The following is a 26,295-nucleotide window of genomic DNA, read 5'->3' as shown; positions in this document are numbered from 1 at the left end:
GGTATGATACCTTTGATTCTCAACGCGGTCAGTTCTCCAGGTGCTAGCTGGAAGGGTATGATACCTTTGATTCTCAGCACGGGGCATAACACCAACAATCACAGCACATCAAGGCATAACCAACATGTATAATGCATATACATAAACTATTAAGACACCAGCAATGTGTTAAAGCATAAGAACACATGACCATCTCCTTCCGAGCAAATATACATATATATAATGTATCTAGCACTTCATCACATACGATGTTCAATTAATCAATGGCAAAATGCAAACCCGACAATTCTACACAACCGTGTCATCCTCCACCGATGACCAAGGACAAAACCCCTAGATGCATATAGTTAGTACATCTATTAAAAGACTCAAATATCATGAATCATAAACCCAACAACAATATTAACATGATAGTTAAAGATACAACTTCTACATGTGTCTTCAACACTCAAGATACAACAATCCAATTCTCAAACTTATTTCGAAAACACTTCCCTCATTTTCACAAAAACGATTCCATTTCCTTTTTGTTATTACAAAACCAACTCCACTAATCTTGTTTCCATAAAATCAACTCCAAAGCCATGGTTAATCCTTTAGGTATTAACACCCTTACCACACTCATTTTGACAAAAGAGATTTACACACAATGGTCAACAAATCCCCATTTTAATTTACTCAACCAAAATATAATTTAGGACTTTTCTTCATTTAACCACAACATGCTAATTTATATTTATTTTAGCCAAGACAACAATCAATGAAGCCAACCCATTCTCTACACAACCAACCCTAGGTTTATCTCATGATTTTCAAACAAATCCAACATGATACAATTTTTATGCAATACAAAAATTACCACATGTCTATCTATAGACGGAGTATTGAAAAAGAACAAGGAGAATCCCTACCTCAAATGGAGAACTCAAAAGGAGAAGATGACCCGAAATCAAAGTGCTCCAAATCCCAAATTTCTTGGATCACAACGAAGCCCTCGACGATCAACACACTTCTTACAAAGGCCCAAGGTGAGGAAAACACTCTAGTTAGATCAATCCTAAGAGAGAAGCTAGGTTTTAGAGTGAGGTGCTCTCCAATGGCTTTTTCGGAAAAGTAAGAGAGAGAAAGGAAATCAGAAAGTGAACAAAAAGGTCAGATCTCGGCTTTATATAAAAGTCGCCCCGCTCGAGCGTCGAACTCCCCGCTCGAGCGTCACTCACAGATCCCCACTCGAGCGTCCAATCTCCCGCTCGAGCGGCGGATGCACGCTCCCAGAACTTTTACAGACATGGCGCCCGCTCGAGCGTCAAACTCCCCCGCTCGAGCGTATACCACTACAAACGAAATACTGGATGGGTGATTTCCCCGCTCGAGCGCCAACACCCTCGCTCAAGCGGACAAGCAACAACAGAGTCCCGCTCGAGCGTCAAAAGAGCCGCTCGAGCGGAGGGACCAAAAACTGGGCAAGGATTTCTAAGTTTTAAAACATCACCAACTTATTCCCAACAAGTCCAACACAACCCAAAACTCTAAGATAAAGAGTAAGGGATAGAAAAGAGGATAAGACAACAACAAATTACGGAACCAAGTCCAGATTACAGTTCAATAACAATAGGGAATACTGGGATCGCTATAACCTCCACCCCTTAAAGAATTTCGTCCCCGAAATTAAGGATACGCCAAAACACAAGGCCAACTGATCACACAACACCAACACCCGAGTACTAGGAAAGAAACTACTCTCACTACAAACCTTTAATCCACTCTTACCAAGGAAGAGACTAACCGAGGGAACACGTTCCAAATGACAACACTGTAGGCATAAAAGCCACAACAAAATCAACCCTTCTGAAACAGTTTACTCACATCTGACCAACGCTTCAAGCTAAGTCACTATGCAACAACACGACCAAAGCAAACCATTTGAGTAAATAATAAGAAAACATTTTCTTGCTCAAGAGACATTTCTCAAAGATAGTCAAATTTTCAATGCTGACATTTCGAAATAAACTTTGCATTTTCCATGCGAAACTCAAAAACTTTGTATACATTTTTCACCAACACAGTGTTATCTAATACACAGTCATCCACCATTTATTTGCCAAAAATCATTCATTTGAAATTCCTCAAAACCCTTGAATTAAATCAATTTCCCAACAGCACCCTTAGGTGGCCCAAATACTAGGAAAAGTTTTATTTTCCATTTCTTTCCAAAATAACACTATCAACAACCAGCACACGGTGATACCACAACCAACATAGAACATAACATTTCTATAATGATAGTTAATAAAAATAACAACAGCACTATCAACAGATAAGTATAAAAACTATATCACACTTTCAAAGATAAGCATATGAGCTTTATCTACACTACCACAACAGATAAGCATATTACACATTAACAGATAAGCATATTAGCTGTATCCACACTTCACTAGACAAGCATATGAGCTGTATCTACGGAGTTCATCCTCCATCTCCTCCCAATCCTATCCGGTTTAGAGGTACATCCCCCATCTTCCCCTAAATCACAGAGTACATCCCCCATCTCCTCCTCTACACACAATGCATATAAACACAAAGGTTCTATACACAATTAATCAATACATAAAATTAATGTATTCTATCAACCGTCAGATTCAATGGCATAACATGTTCGATTAGTTTCAGTTTTCCTTAACCAACATATAAAGTCTACAACAAACGAGACTAACTTCAAGGTGACCGATGTCAACCCAAAACCCGATACCAACAAGCTGACTAAACAACTCGATAAACTCCATACTCAGTAATCCACACACCGATGTGCCACTAACCCCACACGCGGAGTTCTCCACACAAACCCCCAAATTTTGGAATCTCACTAGATCTCCTAAAATCAAACCACACCAACACTGTGTCTAAGGGAATTACTATTTCCCCCCCCCCCCATGGCTATGTAGCAAGCCTGCTCATCTCCTTGACCGAAAACCGACTTGGTAAACCTCAATTATAACAACCCAATCACGAAGGACAATTTGACCGACGCTAATCTCGCCACCCTAGAACACAACCTGTTCTTCCTCTTAAGAATGCTGCCAGCCTCCACTCACAACCATACCCAACATTCACACATAACCTTGCCAACATCTCGCAACTCTCAAAACCACCACATCTAACACATTCTCCCACGGATTCCCGTTCTCAACAAATAATCATTAAAGTGAATAAGGCACACAGGCCGTCACACAACTAACTCATCATACAGTACCAAGCAAGCAACAACATTAGGATCATTGACCCCATTAACAACTTCTCAATATAAAAGAGAGCTTAAAACCCATACATACTCCCCAATACCTGAGGGTTAAACAAACAACAAAGTACATATATATACGATACAAAAACATGGTGCCTCAGCATCCAACAGTACACCGGTCAACAACAAGATGATTCACATGATACACCACCGGCCAACAACACAAAAGTCCCCCTCCAGGGTAATACTATCGGGCTACTTAATAAGTCGCCCCTCGCGAGGCTCCCGAAGCCTGGCCTACCCGATTCTGGTACCGGTAGCGCCCCCGACTGGACGGGTACGACTGAGTCTGACTGGGTTTTGAAACACCCGAAGAACTTACACGCAAAGGACAAAAACGTCTACCATGGCCCAGCTGACCACAAGTAAAACAACCACCAGACCCCCTACTCTAAGACTGGTCTGAAACCTACACCTCCCCGGACCTCCCAACAGAAGAATCCGAAACCCCTGACGAAGAAAAGGAACCAACCCCCGACTGAGCATGTTTCCGCCTCCACCCCTTACTAAGCCTAGAGCGCTTAGGAACCGTAGGACTTACCAAAACAGTCTCCTCCTTAACCCCATCATCATTCACCATCATGGCCTCCACATGGGCCGCTGCCTCGACTAAATTATAATAATCCTTCCAAAAGGATCCAGCTACCTTCTCCCGAATATCGAAACACAATCGCCTTTCAAACTCAAAACAACGACGCTCCTCTGTTGCCACCAACTCTGGAGCAAACCTCGACAAGCTAGCAAACCGCATCTCAAACTGTGCCACAGGAGTATCATCCTGACGCAACTCCAAAAACTGATCCCTCAACCTTTCCCGAGCAAAAAGAGGGAAATACTTGGCCAAAAAGGCCTCGGTAAAAGCAACCCACGTGCTACCCACATTATTCTTAGCATACTTCCACCAATAACTCGCATCACTCTTCAACTGAAAAGTCGCCAAAGAAACCCTCAACTCCTCATCTTCGACTCTGAGCATATCAAGAGTCTTGGTAATCTGCTTTAGCCAACTCTCAGTCTCCAACGGTTTAGCCTCCCCCACAAACTCTGGTGGACTGGAGCGAAAGAACTCCTTAGTAAGTTTGAGAGCATGCCCACTGCCGCCCTCAGTGCGAGCTAGGGCGTCCTGCACTGCTCTCACAATCTCACGTGCGACATCCTTGCCGACAGCCGATGCTGCAACGGCAGGTACTAAAGGAACTGCTGTGCCTCTCCCGGCGCTCCTACAACTCATCCGACCTCTACTCCCTCTTATAGACATCCTATTAAACACGAAGGCAAAACACACTTAGCGCAAAACACAATAGCCTTCTCTGAGGCACACTCCACTACCGTTAAGTTACAAGACACACTTAGTCTCAAAATTTACATCTCTATTGCATACAATCATTTAGACAGATAAACACATAATCGAATCAAGTCCACAAAGATAGCCACTCATCCCGGAACTCTCAAGGAATTCCCATCAGAAACCACGTTGATCAAGCATGTTTCCAAAAGGACCTCAAAGTAAGTCCACCGACTATGAATATTATCCAGGAGACTGAATCCCATGCTCACATAAATGCAACACATAAGTCCTAACTTTCATGATATCTATATGCAACGTCCTCACAATACGTAGTAAACCCACTGTGGTAAAAACCACTTCCCACGAGCCCAAAGTATTCAAACCCGGCTAGCTCTGATACCAAGTTGCCACGCCCCATTTTTTATTACTCGAAGTCATTACCAAATTCATTAACTTAATTCAATTTCAAGGATAACATGCGGAAATAAACTCATACATTCAATCCGTAGAAGTGATTAACAATACTCTCATTCGTATGCAAAGTAAATATTACATGAACATACTTAATAAATTACCCTTGGGCTTACATCACTTAAGGTACAAGAAGAAGGGTGTAACCCTTTTACAACAATGGCATTCCGCCAACATAACCGAGGCCCCGTGGCCAGTAAATAAGTAGATCCAAATCTTGCAGCTCAACCTGCTTAAAACCTGAAAAAATTTCAACAACGTGAGATGAACATATAGTCCAGTAGGGAACTCAACATGATCCTCAACAATAACAACTTACAGATAGCTATGATCATGAACACTCATTCTCATACTAGAATAGTAATGTGACAGTTTATACAAAATATATATGTATGAACTTTTCTCGAAAACAACCGTTTCATTCAACGCTACAAGTGGTTTGTCTTTCCTTTTTCCTTTCATTAACCCCCATTCCCAATCTTTCATAACATTAACAAATACTTAGGAAGTAATCACACTAAGCCCGATACTCTCTTCCATTTCCTATACATACTCAGATGTACCTTTTCAAACATGTTTATCTTAAAAACATTTGTTCTCCTCCATACTTTCCAAAAGACAAAAATGACATTTTGGTTCGTTTCCATTACTATCATAACTATACATGCATATCTATGTAAAAATATAAATTTACAACCCACTAACATGTATACAATCAACCAATGGAGTAACTCGGTCCTCCGAACTCTAACCAATCAAATCCATGATATTTTCAGTTACAACGAAACAACAATCCCATTTCGCTCTACTAGCTATGTGCGTAGTAAGCCAACAATACACCCCACTCAACAACATTAACAACAAGCCAGTTTACCAAGTGCTAGCTGGAGGGGTATGGTACCTTCGATTATTAGCACAGTCAGTTCTCCAGGCGCTAATTGGAAGGGTATGATACCTTTGATTCTCAACGCGGTCAGTTCTCCAGGTGCTAGCTGGAAGGGTATGATACCTTTGATTCTCAGCACGGGGCATAACACCAACAATCACAGCACATCAAGGCATAACCAACATGTATAATGCATATACATAAACTATCAAGACACCAGCAATGTGTTAAAGCATAAGAACACATGACCATCTCCTTCCGAGCAAATATACATATATATAATGTATCTAGCACTTCATCACATACGATGTTCAATTAATCAATGGCAAACTACAAACCCGACAATTCTACACAACCGTGTCATCCTCCACCGATGACCAAGGACAAAACCCCTAGATGCATATAGTTAGTACATCTATTAAAAGACTCAAATATCATGAATCATAAACCCAACAACAATATTAACATGATAGTTAAAGATACAACTTCTACATGTGTCTTCAACACTCAAGATACAACAATCCAATTCTCAAACTTATTTCGAAAACACTTCCCTCATTTTCACAAAAACGATTCCATTTCCTTTTTGTTATCACAAAACCAACTCCACTAATCTTGTTTCCATAAAATCAACTCCAAAGCCATGGTTTATCCTTTAGGTATTAACACCCTTACCACACTCATTTTGACAAAAGAGATTTACACACAATGGTCAACAAATCCCCATTTTAATTTACTCAACCAAAATATAATTTAGGACTTTTCTTCATTTAACCACAACATGCTAATTTATATTTATTTTAGCCAAGACAACAATCAATGAAGCCAACCCATTCTCTACACAACCAACCCTAGGTTTATCTCATAATTTTCAAACAAATCCAACCTGATACAATTTTCATGCAATACAAAAATTACCACATGTCTATCTATAGACGGAGTATTGAAAAAGAACAAGGAGAATCCCTACCTCAAATGGAGAACTCAAAAGGAGAAGATGACCCGAAATCAAAGTGCTCCAAATCCCAAATTTCTTGGATCACAACGAAGCCCTCGACGATCAACACACTTCTTACAAAGGCCCAAGGTGAGGAAAACACTCTAGCTACATCAATCCTAAGAGAGAAGTTTGGTTTTAGAGTGAGGTGCTCTCCAATGGCTTTTTCGGAAAAAGTAAGAGAGAGAAAGGAAATCAAAAAGTGAACAAAAAGGTTGGATCTCGGCTTTATATAAAAGTCGCCCCGCTCGAGCGTCAAACTCCCCCGCTCGAGCGTATACCACTGCAGACGAAATACTGGATGGGTGGTTTCCCCGCTCGAGCGCCAACACCCCCGCTCGAGCGGACAAGCAACAACAGAGTCCCGCTCGAGCGTCAAAAGAGCCGCTCGAGCGGAGGGACCAAAAACTGGGCAAGGATTTCTAAGTTTTAAAACATCACCAACTTATTCCCAACAAGTCCAACACAACCCAAAACTCTAAGATAAAGAGTAAGGGATAGAAAAGAGGATAAGACAACAACAAATCTACGGAACCAAGTCCGGATTACAGTTCAATAACAACAGGGAATACCGGGATCGCTATACGACTGACCCAGACAAGGGTTTGGGTGGCCTTTGGTGGAAGCAAGGTGGTTATGATTGGTGGTAGGGTCCTCCTATTGTGGCTATGATACCCATGTAAGCTTTGTCACTCCCCAAATTTTAATTACTCAGAAACATTACCAAAAGCCTGTAATTTTGGTCCTTTTTTATTTTTTATTATTTTTTTTACACATATCTATTACTATTGAGTAATAGAAACATAATAATACATGATCTCTCTCTCAAAAAATACAACAATAACAATGATACATGCCAAGCTTCCACTAAGGAGCTACAAATAAATAATTACAAATATCAACATACAATATTTATTTCCTTCACATCCACAACGAAATTACACAAAAGAGACTCATGGACTTCTTAACTCTTCAACTATTGGATCCAAATTCCCTTCCTGGAAAAAAATAAAACGAGGGATGAGCACAATTGCCCAGTAGGAATCTCATAGTTCTACAACAATAACTAACACACAGATAGAAGTGATCATGCATGCAAGGTGATACCATATAATAGGGTGACATTTAGTAAGCTCAAAATATTATATGTAGAGTATCTTTTTCTCAAAATTTCTTTGAACATTTAAGGAAAACTTTCAGCTATAAAAATTATCCCTCATTATCAGAAAAACCATAAATCCTTTTCACAAACAAATATATTTAAGGAACATCATTTTAAATTTATTAACCAATTCCAAAATATTCCTCATTTAATTTCCATTTTCCTTTTTACTAATTCCCATTATTATGACTCCATAACATAGAAATCCAAATCTCCTTTATATTCAATAACAATTCTCCTACACCTAACTCTTATTTGTCTAACAACTACATCACATCCACATTTGCATTATTGTAACACGTCCGCGAAGGGGGACCTCGCTACAGTTCGGACTCTCGATTTGTTGTCACGGTTCTAAATCTGAACCAAAGAGTTCAAATCCGGCAAATCGTTTTGAGAAACAGATTTTTGAAAAAGTAGTGCCAAACATGGACTGCTTTGCCAGATACAGAGTCGCCACCTAAATATTTTTTAATGGGGAAATTTAGGAAACCCTGACTCGGTGCCAAAGGCCACATGTCCGTCATCACCGGAGTTGTCTCGGCTCGGGAGCTTGGGTACGATCGGGGAAGGTCAGCTATGAGCACCCCCTTTCGCCCGGTCCGAAGACCGGCCTCTACTAACCGTGATATCCATTTTTGAAAACGTTATGTGTTCTTATACCAATTGTTAGCCTAGAATTACTATGTTATGCGCGCAGCAAACCAGTATAGACTAGGTCGCCTAATTTGGAAACAAGCATTGCATATCCGTTTGTTTTGAAAAACGCTTTGGAATTTGCTACTCGCAAGTAGGCTTAAAACACGGATTTCAATGAGTTTTTCCAACTCAAACAATCCAACCTCCACCCACAGGCATTCAAGCAGTTTATCATATAAGCATTTAGCCGCATGGCAAGCATACTGTCATGGCAACACTCACATGCATGCGAGATGCTAAAGCATAAATACTTACATCGTACTCCGTGCCAAAACAATAAACTAGTTAGCAAACATGCATGTCCTAACTCATGTTAATTTGCCTAATGCAACACATACAGGATGCAATTAAATAGGCTCGGCTAATCCTAAACATGGCATGTGAAATGCGATCAACTATCACGTATTCAAATTTGAATTGAAATTCAAATGCAGTTAGTGTGATGCACCGAGCCTAATGCGTGCAATACAAATGCATGGATGCACGCATGCATAGCATAAGGTATGCTAAATTAAATGTGCCCTAATACTAACCAACAAAGCAGGTAAGTAAAAGGGGAGAAAGAAGTGGGGATTGGAAGACATACACACCACTCACACACGCTTATTACAGATTTGCCCTTACTCGGAGTGACCAAATAAATAATACAAATTAATTAACTACGCAAGCTAATTAAATATTACAGATTGCCTAATCAACTAAGCAAAATAACTTAAGCTAAGAAAACAGGAAAATCGCCTCGAGAAACGCGCCGCCATGCATGAGCTGCCTCTGTTTTCCTTCCTTCACTTCTCTGGAGGCCGCCAAAACCTCAGGACTGCATCCCTGGACATTGGGGAGTGCCATCGGCTGAGTGGAATTACCACCGGCAGTGGTATGTGGCCATCGGCACAAAATGAAGCTGTCGGCAGAGAAATGATTGCCGGTCGGCATTATACACTGCCGGTCGACAGAGTGTTCCTGCAGAATCTGCAAATGACAGCAACAGAGGGCAAGGCAAAGCATGGCAGCACAATTCAAGGCATATATGCACCAATCATGTCCCTTATCATGGTAATGACTCAAAGGGGCACGTGCCTCGATTCTCGGACCACCAATCACGCATTTCCATGCATGATGGCCAAAGGATCAAGTATGCAACTTTCATGTCAAATGAAATGCAAACCAATCAAATAAATTAAGGCCCAATTCCTATCACCAAGTCAAGGAATAAGGCATGCATGTAAGATGCAATGCGACTTAGGCATACAAGCTAAGGGTGCAACATGGCATGGCAAGGGACTTATGCAAGCATACAAGCAAACATGAGGCAATGCAAATGGATGGCAAGATGGACTTAAGCATGGTTTAGGCAGCTCTAATAAGGCCTAAAACAAGGGCCAAAGTGCTATAATGAAGGACCAAATACACATGCACACATACATATGATGAAAGGCCAACACTTAGGCACAAATTGGACAACCCTCAAACACATTTGAAAGAAGGTAATCGTGGGCATATAGCATGCGACATAAGCATTGAAAATCATGTTAAAACATGAAGCCAAACCAAGCAACAAATCAAACCAAACATGCAACAAATGGCCTAAGTGCTTGAAGCAAGTCAAAGGGGCTTGAACCATGGCCAAGCCAACCAAGCCTCACGAGGCTAAGAGGGCTTAAAATAGGTTCAAGGCAGACCTAAACCATGCAAAGGGAACTCCCTAGATGGCATCTAAGTGGCTCAATTTCAAAGCATGCACTATGACCAAAGCATGGAACATGCTACACGTGCTTTCAAAGCATTAAAGAAGCATTCAAGGCAAACACATAGGCATGAAAATGGGACTGAAATAGCATGTAGGGTGGTTCCAAATCACCAAATCAATGCAAAGATGTCATGCTATACATGCACACACTTAAGGCCAACGAGCCAAAATGCAAAGGGGTTATACTAGACATGCCAAAATCAACCCAAACACTTATGGACAGACCTAAAACATGTCAAGATAAGCACAAAATCTTTACAAATGTAAGCCTAAAACATGCTAGAAACAAAGGCACACAACCTAAGGCATGTTAAGGGATCACAAGGCATTACATGGCAACTATGCTAAGCATGCATGGAGTACCAAAACCAATTTAAAATCATGTTATATTATGGATATATAAGCATGAAAAACAGCCTATACATGCTCAACACACACTCAAACATAGGCTCCCTTTAGAGGCCAAAACATGCCCTTTTCAAGGACAACAAGGAGAGGGGGTGGCCCTCTCCTTCTAGAGACTTCAAGGCACCATCTTCCCCACTGAAATCCCTCAAGATTTCAGTGGTGAAGAGGCCCAAACACCAAAGTCTCGAAACTTGCACAAAATAGCACAAAATGAGGCCTTTCAAGGCCTAAGAGGGATCAAACACCTCCAAACCACAAAACACTCTTAATAAACAACCAAGAGGGCTTAAAAACAGAACTTTTTTGTATTATGCACTAAGCTCAAAAACAATTTTAAGATAGGCAAAAACAAGATGCAAAAATGGGGTAAAAAGGGGTAAGATTCTCACCCTTGAAGATCCCTTTACAAGTGATGCTCCAATGGCCCTCCTTGGCTCCAAACCAGTCAAGAACCTCAAGAACAAGCCCTTAGAACCTTAGTTTCAAGAGGAAGGTGAAACACTAGGTGCTTGTGTGCAATAGTATGGACTAAAACACACACAAGAGTAATATAGAGATAGGATGTGTATGTAACTCAAACCCTAAAACCAGAGCTTGGTCTATGTTCTTCCCTCTCTAAAAATGTCTAAACTCTCTAACCCTCTAACCAAGAGAGAGCCCCTCTCTATATAGAAGCTTTTGTCTTGTAAAGCTTACAAGACAAGCTTCATAAGAGGGAGATCCCTCCATACACGTGTATGGAGGGGAGCAAAAGCAAGACAGCTGTCTTAAAATATCTGCAAAAGCAGATGCACAGTAGTCGGCCGGCCAAAAATGCCATTTTGGCCAAAAAGAGTGCCGACTGGCACTAAAAAGTGCCGACCGGCAATATACATTGCCGGTGGCAGCAAAAACCAGCCGGTGGCCTCTAGCCACTGCCGGTGGTGGGTGGGGATGGTCCACAAGCCCTACCCTGCCTCTCAAAGGCAAGATGCAAGTGTTTGGTGCAAAATCAGACACTAAACGGTCGAGTTCGGAGATCCTGAGGCAAGGCGTGTAGCCGAGACCTCCGGGAACTCCAAACGAACACAAACATGGATGATCAACGAGTGTTCAAACGGTGACGTCCAAGTCTTGAGGACGGTCAAAAATGGGGTGTCTACAATTATCAATTATAATTCAACATAACACAAGAATAATAAACCCACTTAATTCAATTTCTCAATTAATTACGAAACAAAACTCTTAATCTTTCCTTATAATTACATACAACCTGGCGAGTTCATTATCACCAATCCCTTATCTAATTACTATTTCCTTATCCATTCTTTTCGAATCATTTCTATATGCATTCCCCTTCCATACCAAATTACACATCAAATTGTAATTTCATAAGTTTATCACAAGTCACACATATCATCACCGATTCAACGCATTTCACAACACATTCCACCTTTTGCCGACTTGATACGGCGGAATAGTGGGCACCCAATTCATAACATCCTCCACCTTTTGCCAACTATTATACGGCAAGAAGTGAACTCCCAGAAACCATTTTCTCAAAAACCATATTTTTCCAAAAGTCATGTTTTTCCACATTTACGGACTCTCATACGACAAGACAAGGATACCCAAAAACATTTTTAAAATCATTCGTTTTTGCACTTTTGCCGACTACAATACGGCAGGACTTTGTGGACACCCAAAAAAACATTTTTCCACTTTTGCCGACTACAATACAGCAGGACTTTGTAGACACCCAAAAATATTTTTCCCACATTCGTCCAGCGATAAGCCTAGATAGGGCATTTGGGCACCTTGAATTCAAAACCACCCCCACATTTACCGGCTCTTGTACAGACGGACGTGGGCACCGAAAGATATTTTTAACTCCCCGGGTACCAACTACAACATAACTCAACCCAACTCAACTCAACTCAATCCCAACTCAACCCAACTGAACATATTTCAAGATAACTCAATGCAATTCAATATAACACAACAAAACTCAACACAACCCAATTCAACACCATTCAATACAATTCGGCATAATTCAATACTGTCATGACCCGAACCCGCCCCCGTGGGTTAAGGACATAACCGGCTAGTAATCATGAAATTACCTACAGCCTCAAACCAAAACAAATGTATTTTAACTGAGTTAATGGGGGCCAAATGGAAGCAATTCAAAACTTTGTCCGTAGAGCTGATCTTACATGGCACATCCAAACAACCAAACATATATACATTAATAACTCACAACAGAAATACAGTAGCATAAGTTCTGTACAAACAGGATCATCCAAAAACTAAGTCAACCTATGAAAACCATATACAAACATATGCAAAGTCCTCGCCAACTTGAAAAAAATAACATAACATAGCAGAAAGGCGAAGACGAGTCTCGTGCGTGAGACACTAGGGTTAACTCTCCAAAACTCGGTTGTTCCACACAGACTTCACTGGGGCTGGTCTGGACCTCTCTTTGCTCACATACAAACACATAAATGAGCGTGAGGAAAGCCCAGTGAATAATATCAAATAAGACGATACAAACGATATGTAGAACAACATACTCCGAATGGCCTTGGGCCTAATTCACATTTTTATTTAACATTTATATACACAATTTAAGCCAAGTGATTGTAGTTTCAAACATACCAACCTTTTGGCCCATTTAGCTTTCATTCATGTCAAAACGGCCTCTGGCCCATCCATTCATGTCAAAACGGCCTCTGGCCCATCCATTCATATCAAAACGGCCTTTGGCCCATCCATTCAGGTCAAAACGGCCTCTGGCCCATCCATTCATGTCAAAACGGCCTCTGGCCCATCCATTCATATCAAAACGGCCTTTGGCCCATCCATTCAGGTCAAAACGGCCTCTGGCCCATCCATTCTTATCAAAACGGCCTCTGGCCCATTCATTCTTATCAAAACAGCCTTTGGCCATTTCATTCTTATCGCAACGGCCTCTGGCCCATTCATTCTTATCACATCGGCCTCTGGCCCATTCATTCTTGTCAAAACGACCTCTGGCCCATTCATTCAGGTCAAAACGGCCTGTGGCCCATTCACTCATGTCAAAACATTTGTCCATAATTCAAACTGGCACACTTATAAGGCTTATAAGGAAATAAGCAATTGGACAAACGACAAGCTTCAAATATTGATATTACTCACAGTGATCGGCTTGTGGATTTGCCCTGGAGCTTGACCCTACATATCACATAACACATATGCGTCACAAATAATTCGATCCGTTCTAAATTCACATATTCCTCTTTAGGCTTCATTCTTATCTCTTTAACTCAATTACAATGCTCAATGCATGGCTAAGAGTGCTTGCAAGTGAAAGAGAACGGAAAACGAAACACAGAACACACTTTCAAAATTTCAGAAAACAGGGTCCCCGCTCGAGTGTGGACCCTTGAGGCCTGCAAAAGTACTGGTTGTGTCAAATTTACACTCGAGCGGAAGGCCTCTCTACATGGCTCCCCGCTCGAGCGTGAACTTCCCCGCTCGAGTGGACACCATGTCTGCAAAAAGTGCTGGATGTATCATTTTTACGCTCGAGCGTGAACTCAGACGCTCGAGCGGAAGTTCATCCTACATAGCTCCCCGCTCGAGCGTGAACTTCCCCGCTCGAGCGGACACCATGCCTGCAAGAAAATACTAGCAGCTCGAAATCCCTGCTCGAGCGGCAATTCCCCCGCTCGAGCGGACATCAAAAATTCTGAGTTTTCCAGGATGGTTCTTGAGCTCGAATTCAACACTCTAACCAACATTTCTTGCATGCCATGGCTCAAATTTCACATATACAGATACTAACATGATACCAACACCAAACCACAACACAATGACGCTCAATTTCTTGAATTACTTACATGCATGCCTCAAATTGACCCAAACTCATCACCAACACATCAAATTCAAACATGCAAAGCTCATACCTCCATGATCTACTCTTGCATGTGAGAAATATTCATTCATATTAACTTAATTGGTGAAGAGATGATCAAATACATGGATTTCAACCAAGATTCAACATAGATCATGTAATTCAAGCTCAAATATGCAAATTCAAGACAACCACACACATGCATGCATACATTGACCTTCAAATTCATCAAATACTATACAATTCCTTCACTTATGGCACAATTCTTGCTCTTGATCATTAATCAACTTGAATTCACAAAATCACAACTAATATACACAAATTCACTCACCTAGGAGCTTCAAACACCCAAGCTCTAGTCAATTCTTGAGTTAAATCTTCAAATCCCCAAGCTTGAGCCAAAAATTACACAATTCTCTCCCTCTCTCTCTATAGCCGGCCCTCTCTCTAACTTGAGTTCAAATCAGCCAAATGAAGTTATAAGGAGAGAAAAGAGGGTGTAGTGCCTCTTTACATAAGTTTGCACTAACACCAATATAATATTAATAAAGTAATTGGGTACTAATTTAGCAATTTAATCAACTTAATCTAGTTCGAATCAATTTTTCAATTAAACTTCACTGTAGGCTCTAAAAATTATGCCAATCACAATGGCGTAATCAATTTCGGGTTCTGTGGCCGATAAGGCCCTCAATTTAATTTCCAAAGCAGATAATCAAACAGATATTTCTACGGTGAACAGATAGAAATTCAAAACCACATATTTTCACACAATGGCACATGAAATCATATTAAACACATAATCATACTCAAATTAAGGACCAATTAGCATACTACGGAACAGGGGTATCACAAATACAAACTCTTAAACCTCCACATCATCATTTCATCACAAAGCTCATATCATCCATACCATTAGTAATTCCTTTTCCCAAGTTTGGTTTCATATTATAGCATAATTTAAAATATCAACATTAAGAGTTCAATCGCAACTTTTACATAAATTTTCAAACTCTTTAAAATTTCAATTAAACTTGTATATTTGTAATTTAACACCTCAATTTCATGATACTACTTTCAATTTAAGCAAAATCATCATCTATCTTCATGAACCAAACTGGGGTTTTTAAGAGAAATTAAAGCTTTTCACAAAACACTTTTTATTTCAACTCTTCTATTGCTTACACTCCCAAAATCATAACCCAATAAGTAAACCCCACCTCTTCAAATCCTAAACTCTCAATCTCATGATTTTTCACAATATGCTAAAAAATGTAAATTTTGTATTTGTATAAGGAAAATACCACAAATCTATCTATAAATGAAAGTATTGAAGGAGAACTAGAAACCCCCACCTCAATGACCAAGCAAGGCTCTAGGAGATTCCTTCATAAAATCAAAAATCCAATCGGTAGGAAAATGAGATCTTCATGTATTTTCACTTTTTGGTAAGAGATTATGGCCAAATCTTTGAGAAATGGAAGGTATTTGGATCAAGAAATCATGGGTTTTCGGACTTAGATGAGAGAAGGAAAGAGAGAAAAGAAAAGTGGAGAGAATGATCTAGACAGGCACTTTTTAAACTGCTGAATTCGCACAGTCCGCTCGAGCGCCACTTTCTGCGCTCAAGTGCACTTGCTTCCAGCACAGATACTAAAACTTCAAACGGGTATAACTCTCTCATCCATACTTCGTTTTAGGTCGTTCTTGTGTCCAAATCGAAGCCCCGGAAACAAGCTTTCCAATGGTTCTAGCCCCATATCCAAATTCAAAGTGTGGAAAAATAAAAGAGTAAAAGAGTGATGGTTGTTCATAGGAAAATTATTCGAATCAAAGTTTTTAGTCCAATCTTACTCAACCATCATGTTACCACTTCGATCAATGTCCCAAAATAAAACAAGGAAGCCCCAAACACAATAATAAAAATGTCAAGAGCAACCCCACTAGTCCTAAAAATTCAGACTCAACCAGGCAGACCGCTCGAGCGTCCAATCTTGCTCTTGAGCGAACAGACTACCAAAGCCGACCGCTCGAGCGACCACTCATGTGCTCGAGTGGAAATTCACAACTCTCAGAATCTCGAACAAACTGCAAAAGTACTAAGAGCCTCACAAGACCGCTCGAGCGTGAACTCTTGCGCTCGAGCAGAGGGAAAAATTTTGGGGTGTTGCGAGTTTAGAGAAGAGAAAGAGATAGGCAATGAGTGAGACCTCATCCCCTTTTATATTGATAATAATACGTAATTACAGGAGTACCATTAGGCATAAATTATGGGTCAGGCCATTACATCAATTAAGGGAAAATAATATCAAATAAGAATAAAATATGGCAAATATTATTTCCTTTTCTAACATATTCTAACAATTGGTCCAATGCCAGAAAAGCAAAATGAACATAAATAATCGGTCTATTAGAAAAGACTCCTAATTAAATAATGATTTCTTTTCATGTTGCTTTTTCAATGCATCAATCTATGAAATTCCACTCCAGCATTACAACGTAAAGCAAGCCTAGTCAATTGTCCCAACAAAAGTTCATTCCTTCTACCTTATTCTCCACAAATTAACTCAAAATGCAAGACAGTTATAATCCACTATGGTCACAAACACTAGAACCATCCAACCTTATTGAACTCTAAATCCACGACCATTCTTGGCCCTAAAACTAGTAAAAAATCAAGTGTGGACAGCATCATCCACGTTTCCCAAACTATCCTACGTCACAATTTAGTCATAAAAAATGTGTATGTGGACCCAGGAAAGAGTGCATTTGTTACCATTGAATCCTTTGAGTAGTATAGAATGCAAGGCAAACTTATGGTTGCAAACCCATTAGTAACAGCGTCAACATAAAGCTCTCTCTCATACCTGCATCAAACAATCAACATGATGTTAAAATTTCCTTTAGAATCCATCAAGTAGCAAATTAGAAGACAAATCCCATAAAATATATAATATATATAGATTGCATTGGGCATAATAGAAATGTGCAAAGCTTATAAAGCTTGTGTGTTGACTGACTTTAAAACTCACAATGCAGCATGATCGCAGCTTCAAAATTTAAACCTCAAGCGGAAACTCACCTAATTAGACAATTTGCAGTGTTACATCCAAAGGGAAATGCAATGAGTGAAGGCAAGCTTGTAAGCATATCAAATGAAGTAAAAATAGGGGAAGAAGTCAAGTGCTTATAACAATAATAGTGGTTCTCCCTACTCTTTAACAAGCATAATCAAACAATACAAATGGCAAACAAGAAATTATAACATTGTTGTCAAATCGGGATACGAATCATGTATCATGTTTTAATTTTTCCGAATCGCGTATTATATCGTATCGTGTAGCACAAGATACTTTAATACCTTTAGAAATAGGTAGAAAAATAAATATAGTTATAAAAAACAAATATCTTATGAGAATAAAACACTAAATAATGTATAATTCTGTCAATTGTAAAAGCAAAGTTCCTTAAATTAAATATATACATGCAGCAATACATATTATCTTCACGAGGCATAAATTAATAATGCAAGATTCTTAAACCATACAATAGATATGTCAAAAAGGTTGAGAAATAAACTAAAAAGTACTACATCTCAAAAATAGCTTTTTTTTTTAATAAGTTAATGAAAATTTTTGACAATATTAATTTACTTAAAATAATTTGAATATATTTTTTTCTTTTCTAATTTGCTAAAGAAATTTAAGGAAAAGAAGTAACATTCATATTGCATTATGTATCGCATATCGTATATTGCACCACGTATCGTATATGTATCGTAAGATACATTTAATTTAAGATACGTATTGATGATAGTATCGATTTCCTTCTGAAAGGTATCGAATCGTAAGATACATATCGTGAATCATAAGATACTGACAACACTGATAACATAATGTATTTGAGAAATTTACTAACTTCATTCAATTGAAAACATGACTAGATTCCAAAAAGTGAGAGAAAGTTCTTACTAGGGAGAAAATCATGTGACAATCATTTCAGCCATATATCCAAATTTGCCTTCTACTAGGGATGGGCATCAGCTGGGTTGGGATAGGCTTGCACTTTATAGTAAGAATATATGTATTATCCCAAGGCCTGCCCAATCTCGAGCCTAATCTAATCATCCCAAATTCGGCCACAAAAATACTTCTACATCCCAAGCCCACACAATTAACTTGGTATATTTTTGTGCAGTTCATTTATGTCAGCATGTAGTCCTATCTTTTTGCGGTTTCATTTGCAGTTTTTTGAAAATTTAGTTTGCAGTGCTTAATCATCTTCATATTGCATATAACTTGTGTACATTATATGGAAGAGAGCAAATATTTGATCCATAGCTTAGGAGATCAATATCTGTTGGGTGAGATTTTGTGCTGTAAATCCCATAGATTGCTCAATACACTATTTTGGAGGTGTATAGAGGCAAAGAGTCCTAGTTTTTTTTAGTTTCATGGTAATTATTCTGAAATTGAAATTAAAAATATCTGATAAAATATTTACCATTTTGAAACGAAGGCTGCCCTGTAAATGTCTTCTCGAAAAGGTAAGTCGCAAGCTGAACTTCTCCAAGTTCAACCATTCCAGTATTTGCCATTCCATCCAACAGAGAAACTGAACAAAGAAACAAACACCACTTCTATCAACAAGGTATCCAGAAACATAAAAAAAATCGTAGAGAAAATGAAATAGAACCAAATTGATCAATCCAAACATGAAAAAAAAATGAGAAAATAGAGAGAGAGAGAGAGAGAGAGAGAGAGAGAGAGAAGAATAAAGAATGATACAAGAAAACAAACATTTAACCAAGGTAAGCAATTTGTTACTTAGATTCTTATAGCAGAATAACCAAGGTAAGTAATTTGTAACTTAGATTCTTATAGTAGAACAACTCCTTTCTCAATGTTCACAAGCACAAAAGACGAAATATATATGCTTTTGCTTCCAAACTTGCATCAAAAAAAAAAAAAAAATAGTCAAGAACTGTGTTGGTATTCTTTTAAATCAATGATCATCATTTATTTTTTTTAAACATGTTGATCTCGTTTTATGCTTTCCAATCACAACGCTAACTTTCAATCTATAACATGGAGAAACAGTTAAGTCTAGAACCATAGGGTATGGCAATTTCATGACTTATATTGTAGCAAGGATGAAGTGTAATCCAATATCCATAGAGGGGTTTGGAAAGGGAAAGCACAAACAAGCCTCAAGAACTTGACAATTTCAAAGAGGCATCAAAGAGTCGAGGAAGGATGAACTCAAGTCATCAACAAGGGGGATGTCCAAGTGACAAGAAGACCAAAATGTATTAAATAGAACCACCTAGGGTCAAGACTTTAGAAGACAATTATGCTGGTCTTGGTCAAGATTGGTGACCATTTTGGTAAATGAAGTATGACCTCCTAGCCTTCCAAAAACCATAACTTAGGTTCTAGTTTAAAATCCTTGAGTAAGACCAATTTCAAATAAAACTACATTTACGGAGTTTCAATTTGAGCACAATTTTCGCCCAAAACATTGTTAAAAATGAGCGAGTTAATAGTCTTTTGAAGTTGGCCCTGTGCTGTTGGTGGTAGAAATCCAACAGACTTGAATGATGAACTATTTTGGCCTGCCAAACTGGGTGCAGTTTGAAAAAAATAAACTAGTCATTATCTAGCCATTGGAACTCACGCATTATACATAAGTTTCTTTCATTTTAAACATAGAACTTGATGATTTGAGACCTAATATTATGTATACACATTAGAACATATCTTAAAGAGATTTGGGAGAAATTAGAAAGAGTACTCATCATACACTAACTATCAACAACTGGCCAAGCTTGAGAATCTAGAAAACCAAACTTTGGACAACTTTTGGGCTTCAATTTAAGGTATAAATTCTTCCCTTTTTTCTTCTTTTTTTTTTTTTTTTTTGTTTTGTTTTGTTTTTTAATTGGCACCGGGGTGTCCAGATCAAAGCCCGACTAATCCTCAAGGGTGCACAAGCCCTCAGTAAAGAGTTTTCCACAAGTGCACCACAGTTAATTCCCACAAGTGCACCACAGTTATTTCAAGGGTTTTCATGGCCCCAAGGAATTGTTAATACCTAAGAGGTTTCAATCCCTAAACCTTAGAGAGAGCACACCCCCAAGACACAAAGCATTGTCACTAGGCCAACCCCTTGGGATTGTATAAATTCTTCCTATTAGTGTATTGTTGAGACAAGTTTACCACACATTGATATTTATTTTGTAAATTGCAAAGGTTGGGGGTTAAGACTTGGAATGCTTGTTTGACTCTTATAGCTTGTGGTAGTAGGCTACCCATTGTGAGTTGTGCATTGTGAAAAAGGTTGTGGGGGAGCCCATTGTGAGTTAAGGATTGTGGTTGAGGTTGTAGGCGATCCTATCCTAGAAACTTGTTGAATTCTGAATTGAGGAAGAGGCTGTGGGTGACCCTGTAAAATCCAATGTGGTGGGTTCTAGGTATAGACTTGAAGTAGTGGGTTTTAGGTGAGCCCTTTGTGTGAAAACCTAGAAAAAATTGTAGTGTTGTTCTTCAGGACAAAATATTAGGGAGATTAGTAGGTTGTAGGTTGTAGGTTAGCCTAGGAGAAACCTTCATCAAATCCTAGTGTAGTACTTGAATAGGAGACAATAGGTAGATTAGTGGGTTTTAGGTTGGGCTAGGAGAAACATTCTTCAAATCCTAGAGATTGCCTTTGTGAGGAGAAATTAGGTGTGTGCTGACATGCCCATTGTAAGTCACCAGTTGTTTGGATGAATCATGGATGCTTCACCCAAGAAGGTTGGAGAAGAGTGGCCAAACCACTATATATTATTTGTCCATATCTTTACAATCTTGCTCGTTATTTCAAATATGTTATATGTATGAGATGAATGTATGCATTTGAGCCATCATATAAATCTCTATAATTGTTTATGTGAATGATCATATATTTCGAAAGATCATGTGTATGTTCAATTGTGATCAATTAAGAATTGAGTCAGCATCCTTCCATTGAACTTGATTTCACATAAGTACTTTTACATTAGACTTAACAATAAAAGCTAGCTCTAATTAATCAACTAAGCAAATTAAAATAATTGAGATAAATTAATTAGAAAAGTAAGCACAACTTGAACCTTTGATAGATATATTTCTATAATTCAATTAGATATCATAAGCGTAAGTTATAAACTCATGGGGTGTAAGACACATTGAATCACTTTCTAAGTTTAAACATACCGAATAGTTAGAAAAATTGAGATTGGTCATTGAGGACTAGTGAAGAAAAAACAAAAGAACTGTCCTATCACCCCCTTCTAGGCCATTTTCATAAACACAGAATGAGACACTATGACCTGCCAATTCAGGTTGGTTTTCCATAGCAATCAACTTCTACATGAACCTTAAAAAATTTCAAGGTGGACCAATTATATAATATGCATTGAGTTGTATTAAGAATTTTATTTGCCTTATTTCATGTTATGTTTCTTGTGCCAAACACCATAACATGAAATAGTCTCCCATCCTCAAGTTATATCCTTCCAGAAAATCAAATCATAGTATTAGGATTGAAAGAGAGCGACTTGTTCATTCTTTCCTAATTAAAGGAAAAAGCCGAATGATGCCAAGGAATTCTTTCATATCTTCTTTCTTTTATGTTGTAGAATAGTTAGCAAAAATGTGTATGGATGTTGGATTGAACATTGATAATTGATATGATGTCATACAAGAACCATGGACAAATGGTAAAAAGGACATCCATATAAAAGGGCACTACTTTAGTAGCATTCAACTCCTTGGTTGATATGTGAGACACTATTTCAAGTACCACCTCAGCTTTCCACCCACCCCCATCTCAAACACAACTCCATTCAACTTATCCAACTCAACAAAGCCTTGTGCCATTTGCGTCGGATGGGTATGTAAGTTCTACTTAACCATTCCCCTCTTTCAAGGTATAACTTTGGTTAAACCACCAATCTACATTTTAAGGTTATGATATTATCAAAATCAATGGATATTTGATTCTGATAATATTTAAGTGTAATTTTATGGATTCTAGGAATTCATTACAGAGAAACTATTTAACAACCAACTGAAGTTGGGCAAATGTTCAATGAAAATTTTAAAATATTGTTTTGCATAGCACTTTCAACCACCAAAATAATGGAAATATAAGGTAAATTTAAGGGAGCAACATCATTATTTTTTTACTTCATCATGCAACTAAGAATTGGCTTTTTAACCATTTTATGTTTTTCCAAAACTTTATTTAAAAAACTAGGGATCTTTTGCATTTTATTCCCAAACCATAGTTGCACAAAGCCGAAGCGAGGGCTTGGGAGGGGGCAGGAATGTGAGCGGGGGAGCAAAGGCCCTGTAGAAGAGTTTTTTGTTGGGAGCAGAAGCGAGGCAGGCGTGGGGGCCAAGACGGGGGTGGGAGCAAGGTTCCGAGTGATGAGCAAGGCCCCCATAGGAGTTTTCTGCTATTAAGTCCCAAACTACGTGAAAGCATCATTACTTAACATGCTTTTAAATTTCCTCATTTTGAAATTAGATTTGGAGAAGTGTGCTAATAATTGAAGTGTAGAGAAAGCGTGGTTGCTGGCCACACTTTTTATTAGAAACATGGTTAGTAATCATGTTTCCACAAGAGTTTGAATATAAATAGGAAACTAAAATGCCACCAAGGATCCTCTAGAGTGAAATTTCTCTAAAGTTTCCTAGAGTGCTACATTGTGTGGTTGAGATTTACTGGCAAGTCACATCAGAAAAATTGATGTGACTTGCCAGTAAATCTCAACCACACAATGTAGCACTCTAGGAAACTTTAGGGAAAAATCACTTTAGAGGATTCTTGCTCAACATGGTTACTAAACATGCTTTCAAGAAAGCAACGTTTAGAAACTACATTTTCAAGTAGTTTGGGAAGTAAGTTCAATATACCTCTAATTTTTTTTAATATGTTTAAAAAAACTGTAAAATGGTTAAAGAGTCCTAAGAATTTGTTGATGACTTCAAGTAAAATTCAATCTGAGTGGTTAATAATGCACGCAATGCAAGTATGATGGTATTGGGTTATGCAGCTCTATTACGTGGATCAAGCCCTGTGGCAATGTCTGTCTGGCTCTTGAGGAAAATCATGGCCCAACCAGCTATCACACTGAAGTATAGTTTAGTATAGTATATTAACAAACATTTAATGGGCAAAACTCAAAAAATACCATTCGTCAATTTGACACAAACATGTTAAACGAGTAAGAGGTTAACACACTCCACCAACTTGACTCTTTCAAGCACAAAGCTTTCCACTTGAAATTTCCTAAATTCAGTACATCAATTCTACTTTTTGGGTTTTAGCTAAGTAAAAATTATAAGAGTTAAATGTTATTTACGGTATTGGCTTAGGGCATTTTTATCCTCTGACATTTAAATATATGCAAAGTTTGTAGGTTTTGTAGGTTTTGTAGGTTTTTGTAGAGGATTTGATCTGTTAATACGTTGAGCCTTTCTGGCTTATAGTTCTGTATTCTTTGCATCTTCTTGATGCTTTTCTAATAAAGTTTGGTTATTTATAAAAAAAAAAAAAATATATATATATATATATGCAAAGTGCCCTCACGTGATTTTGACCCATTTTGCACTTTACCTCCCTACTGTTACTAATTTTGTCCAAATTGACAGATTTTGGGTCACACGAGCCTATTTTAAGAGTTGGCATGAAAAACAAAGAGTCAAAAGTCAAATTTTAGTGTAAAAAGACAAATTTTCCATTTCATTTTCTTCTTCCCCGTTTGAAAACCCAACTCTAACTCACCCACTCTCTCCCACCATCCCCCACCTCTCTACCACGCCCACCACCTCCTCTCCGGCACTACTCGGGTTTCACAAATAACTTCCATTTATTTACAACATTCATTGCAAAAATTGTCTCAAAATCACTAATTATAGAAACGTAAGCAAGTTTTGACAAAATGGAGGTGAGCTTGAAGCAAAGCAATATTTTGTTCTTATTTTTTTCTTTTTTTTTAATTTTTTTTTTTAAGGAAAATAATCAACAAAACAAAACAAAGTGTAGATCGCTGCACCTGAATCATCTTCGTTTTCCTTTTTTCTTTTTTCAACTAATCTCTTCAGGTTATTTGGATTTCAAAGTAAACAATATACATATAAACAACACACATGCATATCTACATACAGATCACTCTATATATACATTACACATATATATACATAATTTCTTTGGGTTTGAATTTCAAATTTAAATTGGAAATTCAAAATCAAAAGCAAATGTGTATCATGTGATATAATGGGATTATTGGATCTTAAAACCATGATTTAGGCTGGTTGTAACAGTGGGTTGAAATTCAAACCCAAAATCAAATGTGTATCATGTGATGCAGTGGGATTGCTGGATCTTAAAACCATGACTTTGGCTGGGTGTTACAATGGGGACTAGGGAGTATGACAGTGTTATAGTATTGAGTTGAGGGTGTTCAATTCTTTTTGCAATTTCCGAACACATTGTTATTTTAGTTCAATTTATGCACAGGTAAAGTGCTTTTAAGGTAAAACCACAAGGGGGCAGGGCAGAATTTACTCAATGATAAATTACAATTCATTAAGAACAAACCCATTAATCCCCAAAAATGCAGAGTACCTTCATTGATTATTACCTAATACTATTACATAATGCAATTAATCAGCTGAATAATCCAATCAATTCAACACAAGGTCAAAAGAACCCATTTGGTTTCTCTACTGGGGTTTTGAAAATCAGAACATAATCAATATGGTGCTTCAATCTTCAAAACTCCATAGGACTAGTATCCATATGAATACATATAAAATAAAAATAAAAATAAAAAAAAAACTAGGAATCAAAATCCAAGGAGCATCAAGATATCAACAAAATGTGAAAAACCCAATATAGTACCTTGCAAAAGGTGAGAGAATTGGGATGAGAACGAGATTGTCTAAGACCTCCACCAAACCCGCTAATCTGGGACTGGAGAAGAGTTGACGAACTCCACGAAGCTGTTGCCACTCTCTCCAAAAACCTCTCTCTCTTCACAAAATAATGGGTGGGTGAGGCGTTAACGGTTAAGCAGTAGTGAGAGAGGTTTTTTTTTTTTTTTTTTTTTTTTTTTGAACTAGAGAGAGTTTGGTGCTTTTGTTTTCCGTCTCTCTAGTCTCTCTACCTGTAACCAAAGTTCCAGCCCCCGAATAAATTATGGCCTTGTTTGGATAGTTGATTATTTTAGTTGGGTATTTTTTGGTTATTTTAATTTGGTTAAAAAAAGTTTGTATTTGGAGTTATAGTTGGCCTTTTTTTTTTTGTAATTGATCTGATAGTTGTGAGAGAAAAAATATAATAATTATGAGTTATATGTGACATTTTATTTTATTAATTATTTTAACCTATTTTATCTTCTAGTGAGCTATTTTAGTTCAACCATC

At 38.2% G+C, this 26,295-nt stretch overlaps 1 long non-coding RNA gene across 4 annotated transcripts in view; it reads right to left on the bottom strand.

The window, feature by feature from the left end:
- LOC145813487 (uncharacterized) overlaps positions 1–26,059 on the bottom strand; it is a 39,191-nt gene extending 13,132 nt beyond the window's left edge. For 2 of the 4 annotated variants that reach the window (XR_014356603.1, XR_014356605.1), the window contains exons 1-3: positions 25,772–26,059; positions 19,343–19,453; positions 17,616–17,706 (exon numbers count right to left, since the gene is read on the bottom strand). This is a non-coding gene — a long non-coding RNA (uncharacterized LOC145813487). Of the gene's footprint in view, positions 1–5,026; positions 5,301–7,663; positions 7,942–17,615; positions 17,707–19,342; positions 19,454–25,771 lie in introns of those variants that run through there. The other 2 variants (XR_014356602.1, XR_014356604.1) reach the window with 2 other exon arrangements.
- Positions 26,060–26,295: the final 236 nt, after the last annotated feature.

The sequence above is a fragment of the Camellia sinensis genome, chromosome 15 (genome assembly GCF_055761805.1).
Source record: "Camellia sinensis isolate YWXY chromosome 15, ASM5576180v1, whole genome shotgun sequence".
Classification (NCBI taxonomy): Eukaryota; Viridiplantae; Streptophyta; class Magnoliopsida; order Ericales; family Theaceae; genus Camellia; species Camellia sinensis.
This window is presented reverse-complemented; position numbering and strand designations above follow the sequence as displayed.